The 5,298-nt window shown below is 41.0% G+C and overlaps 1 protein-coding gene across 1 annotated transcript in view; it reads right to left on the bottom strand.

Annotated features, from left to right (window-relative positions):
- LOC115297612 (calcium-binding mitochondrial carrier protein SCaMC-1-like) overlaps positions 1–5,298 on the bottom strand; it is a 68,273-nt gene that overhangs the window by 51,766 nt on the left and 11,209 nt on the right. The window lies entirely within an intron of this gene.

Genomic DNA, 5,298 nt, shown 5'->3' with positions numbered 1-5,298 from the left:
ATCCTTAAGGTACTGCATAAATGTGCCAAAGTTCAGCAGATTGGATGTGTTACTATCAACAGATTTTAATATTATCTGTAAGAGAAAATAAATGTTATTAAAGACACGAATTCAGACAAGGTAGATTACAAATTGTAGTGCTTAAACATTTCTACATTTATCTTAGGTAAATTAGATATTCTACCATACATTATTGGCATATAAGTTTTAGAGTAAAATTTCTAACACTGAAAACATAGAATCTTTTTTTTAATAGTTTATTATCGAATTGGTTTCCATACAACACCCAGTGCTCTTCCCCACAAGTGCCCTCCTCCATCACCACCACCTCTTTTCCCCATCCTCCTTTCCCTTCAACCCTCAGTTCATTTTCAGTATTCAATAGTCTCTCAGGGTTTGCATCTCTCTCTCTCTCCCCAACTCTCTTTCCCCCTTCCCCTCCCCATGGTCCTCCATTTGGTTTCTCCTGTTCTCCTGTTAGACCTAGGAGTGCAAACATATGGTATCTGTCCTTCTCCACCTGACTTGTTTCACTTAGCATGACACCCTCGAGGTCCATCCACTTTCCTACAAATGGCCAGATTTCATTCTTTCTCATTGCCATTGTAATACTCCATTGTATATATATATACCACATCTTCTTGATCCACTCATCAGGTGATGGACATTTAGGCTCTTTCCATGATTTGGCTATTGTTGACAGTGCATAGAATCTTTGGGCATTGAAAATTTAAAGAAGTTTAGCAACTGACTAGTCTACTCTTCTACTCAAGAGTCATGTATGTATTCATTCATTCATTCATTCAGTAAATGCTTTAGAAAAAGAAATGAATCAGATATAGCCTCTGGGAGTTTCCAAGATTCTAGAGCAGCATGGAGACCCTAAATGTGTCTTATTCCTGAAATGTAGCCAGATCAGCACAAAACCATTTTTAACAGCTAAAAAATTGACCTGAGGATTAACACAACAATCTGCATAACTTGAGCCACAGAACTTGGCAGGTATGCAGTGCAGATAGGTGAACTGAGAGAGAGAAAAGCCATGGAGGATAGAGAGCTGTTTTTGCAGAGAGAGGACAATGAAAGGGAAAGGGATAGAGTGTGGTGCATTGGAATTGTGCAAGAAAAGCACTCCCTCAAAAGTAGCTGGAGAGAAAGAGAACATGAAAACACTTACAGGGGACTAAAACTGAAATCTGTTCCCCAAAACCATTGATGGGAAGAAAGAAGAAGGTTTTAATACCACCAGGATTCTATAAACAGTGGAGTGCAGGGCCTGAAGTTTCAGAGCTAGTGCCTGGAAGTGCTCTGGTAAGGAGGTGGGGCGAATCTCAAGGAGAAAGCAGTGGGGTCTAAGGGATCCATGTGCCACACAAGGAAAAGCAGTTCCCCTGCTAGGAGTACATTTGGTAGAAGTCATATGGCCTCCCCACAGACAAAGGTCCCAGTGGACCCCAGAGAACAGCCACATTTACTGGTATTGACACAAAGACACCAGTGCAGTGAAACCTGGCACCAGCTGTGTGTTGTGGTTCGCCATAATCTCTGAACATCTGCCAGGGCACAATCCCACAAATATTTTCTGGGGTAAGCCAGCATCAACCATTGTTCAGTAAGACCCTTCCCAGAGAGCTGATGCAAGTCTTAGCCACAGGGGTCTCTGAAGTGTGGGGTTCTGAAATACAACCAAATCTGAGGTCAGACTCTGGAGGGAGGTGCTGTCTGGCAGGCAACCAGCTTGGACATAGACAGAATAGATGCAGGAGTGGACAGAGGCCCGAGATAAAGGAGGGGTGGTTGATTGCAGGTCGGTGCAAGTGCAAAATTCCTGTGTCAGAGACTAGGGAGCTGGGTGAAGCCATTTTCACCTCTTTCATGTGTGCACATGCATGCACCTGAACTCCAAGCAGGGGAATCCTTTCTCCCCCATGTGGCACACAGACCTTTCCTTACTGATCCACCCCAGTAAACTAAGCAGCACCACCTAGTGAAGAACGGAACTGTTACTCCAAGTCCAACCCAACTGCACCCTTCAAGAACATCCCCTAGAAAACCAGCACAAGCCCCTCCACCTGCTTAGTGTATGGACTATAGAAGGCTTCATAATTTCAGTTCTAAGGAAAACTGGATGTAAGTTCATTCACGTTTTGTTCTGTTCACTGATTCATTTATTTATTTGTCTTATTTGCTTCTTTTTTTGCTTAAATTATGTTTTTTCTTTTTTCTTTTCTTTCTCATTCTTTGATACAGAAAGAGAAAATTTATTTTTTTGCTTTATTTTTTATTATTCAGAACTTTTTTACTCTATTTCATTTTATTCTATTATATAATTTTTTTTAATTTTTCTTTTTTCTCTTCCCCTTTTTTCTCTGTTCTTTCAAGCTTTTTTCAATAAGCAGACCAAAAAATACCCATGATCTAGCTTACTTTATTTGATGTTTAGTTCTGTTGTTAATTTTTGAACTTTAATTTTTTACGTTATCAATTTTTTTCTTCCTCCAAAATGACAAAATGAAGGAGTTCACACCAAAAGAAAGAAGAGAAGACATGACAGCCAGGGACTTAATCAAGACAGATATGAGATGTCCGAACAAGAGTTTAGAACCACGATAATAAGAATATAACTGGGGTTGAAAAAAAGCACAGAATCTCTTTCTGTGGAGATAAGAGAAATAAAATCTAGTATGGACAAAATTTTAAATGCTATAATCAAGATGCAATCTCGAATGGATGCCATGACCACAAGGATGGATGAAGCAGAGCAATGAATGGGCAATTTGGAAGACAAAATTATAGAAAATAATGAACTAGAACAAAAAGAGAAACAAAGGCAAAGGATCATTATACAAGACTTAGAGAACTCAGTGACTTATTAAAAAGGAATGACATCTGAATCAGAGGAGTCCCAGAAAATGAAGAGAGAGAGAAAGGGGCAGAAGGTTGTGAGCAAATTACAGTGGAAAACTCCTAATCTGGGGAAGGACACAGACATAAAAACCTAAGAAGCACAGAGAACTCCCATTAGATTAAACAAAAACCAACCATCACCAAGGCATATCATAGTCAAATTCACAAAATAAACAGACAAGGAAATAATTATGAAAGCAGAAAAGGAGGGAGAGGAAGTCCTTAACCTATAAGGGAAGACAGATCAGGTTCACAGCAGACCTATCCTTGGCAGGGCAGAAAGGAGTGGAAAGATATATTCAATGTGCTGAGTTGGACAAATATGCAGCCAAGAATTCTTTATCCAGCAAGCCTGTCATTCAAAATAGGAGAAGAGGTAGTTTCCCAGACAAACAAAAACTAAAGGAGTTTGTGACCACTAAACCAGCCCTGCAAGAAATTTTAAGGGGAATGCTTTAGTGGAGAAAAGTCAAAACAAAACAAAAAAGGCCAAAAGCAACAAAGACTAGAAAGGACCAGAGAGCACCATCAAAAACACCAGCTCAACAGGCAACATGATGGCACTAAAGTCATCTTTCTGTACTCACTCTAAATGTCAATGGACTAAATACTCCAATCAAAAGATATAGGGTATCAGAACGGATGGAAAACAAGACCCATCTATGTGCTGTTTACAAGAGACTTGTGTGAGACAAAAAGACACCTGTAAATTGAAAGTAAGGGGATGGAGAACAATCTATCATGCTAATAGTCATAAAAAGAAAGCTGGTATAGCCATACTTACATCAAAAAAACTGGATTTTAAAATAAAGACTGTAACAAGAGATGAATAAGGGCATTATATTGTAAATAAGAGATCTGTCCACTAAGAAGATCTAACAATTGTAAATATTTATGCCCCCAAAGTGAAGAACCCAAATACATAAATCAACTAATTACAAACATAAAGAAACTCATTGTTAATAATACAATAATAGTAGGGTACTTCAACATCCCACTTACAGCAATGGGCAGATCATGTAAGCAGAAAATCAAGGAAACAATGGCTTTGAAGGACACACTGGACCATATGGACTTAACATATATTCAGAACATTTCATCCTAAAGCAGCAGAACACACATTCTTCTCAAGTGTACAAAGAACAATCTCCAGAATAGATCACATACTGGGACACAAATCAGCCCTCAACAAGTACAAAAACATCAAGATCATGTCTTGCATATTTTCAGATCACACTATGAAACTCAAAATCAGGGGGAGCAGCAAGATGGTGGAGAAGTAGGGAGCTTTGTAATCTCTGCCCACCCGCAACTATCAAACTGAGAAGGACTAAAGCCACAATACTCTGGTCTGCAAGAATGGGAGGCGCACACACAGAGTCCTTATAGATGACAGCCTCATGGATGCCTGAGTGAGTGTGAACTAGGACCTGAGGCTCTGAAGAGAGGGAGTGCTGGCCCAAAGCAGAGCCAGGAGAAAGGCACCCAGAAAGGTGGCCCAGGGCTGCAGAGGGCTGCGTGTGCAGAGGGGGCACAGGGCTGTGGAGGGCCGTACACAGAGCGCCATGAAGAGTGGTGGAGAGCTGAGGGGAAGAGAACGAGAGAGTGAAAATGTTCATAGAGTAGTCTCTGGAGAGACAGAGAGAGAGACCTCCGCTAAGGATGGAGAAACACAAACATCCCATATATAGCCGACGGGCATGAGGAGAGGAATTCATTCCCCTCAGTAAGCTTATTCTCCCTTGGACTCTGAGGTGCGCTGACTTCAGGCGGAGCCAGAGAAAAGCTGGCTCCCCAGTCCCCTTCCTTACTCAATCCTGGCTAGAAAGCCGCCCACCTATGGGAAGAAATTTCATCTGGGGCGGCAGCATTAAAGTGCATGGACTAGGACTTGGAAATGTGGCGGATTTTAGTAAAAAAAAAAAAAAAAAGCAATTTGGCCCACCCGTGGCACGGGGAGATCAGACTCAAAAGAGTGGCTTGCAACACATGGTCTGAGAAGGGCTTGGGGACCACCACCATTCTTCCCCCTGAAACCACTAAGGTGGGGCCTCAGAGAGAAGCCTCCAAGACCCAAACTACCTACACCAAACCACACCCATCCACTCTGGAGAGCTGCCCTTTTTTTTAATTAATTTTTTTCTTTTTTTTAATTTACTTAATTTTTTTAATTTTTCCTTGTTATCTTTTTTCTATATTACTTTTATCTTCTTTTTTCCTTCCCCCCCCCCCCCGGAGTCTGAGAAAGAACTACAATTATGCACTGCTGTGATTAGATCAATTCTTGTCATCCAGATATATTTTCCTTTATCTCATTCTCTCCCCTCTTCAGGTTTTTATGCCCTCAGACTGTTCTTTGCCTTTGGCTGTTTCTGTCCCCCCCACCTTCTT

The sequence above is a fragment of the Suricata suricatta genome, chromosome 8 (assembly GCF_006229205.1).
Source record: "Suricata suricatta isolate VVHF042 chromosome 8, meerkat_22Aug2017_6uvM2_HiC, whole genome shotgun sequence".
NCBI lineage: Eukaryota > Metazoa > Chordata > Mammalia > Carnivora > Herpestidae > Suricata > Suricata suricatta.
Note: the sequence above shows the minus strand (reverse complement) of the source record. Positions and strands in the feature narration are given on the sequence as shown.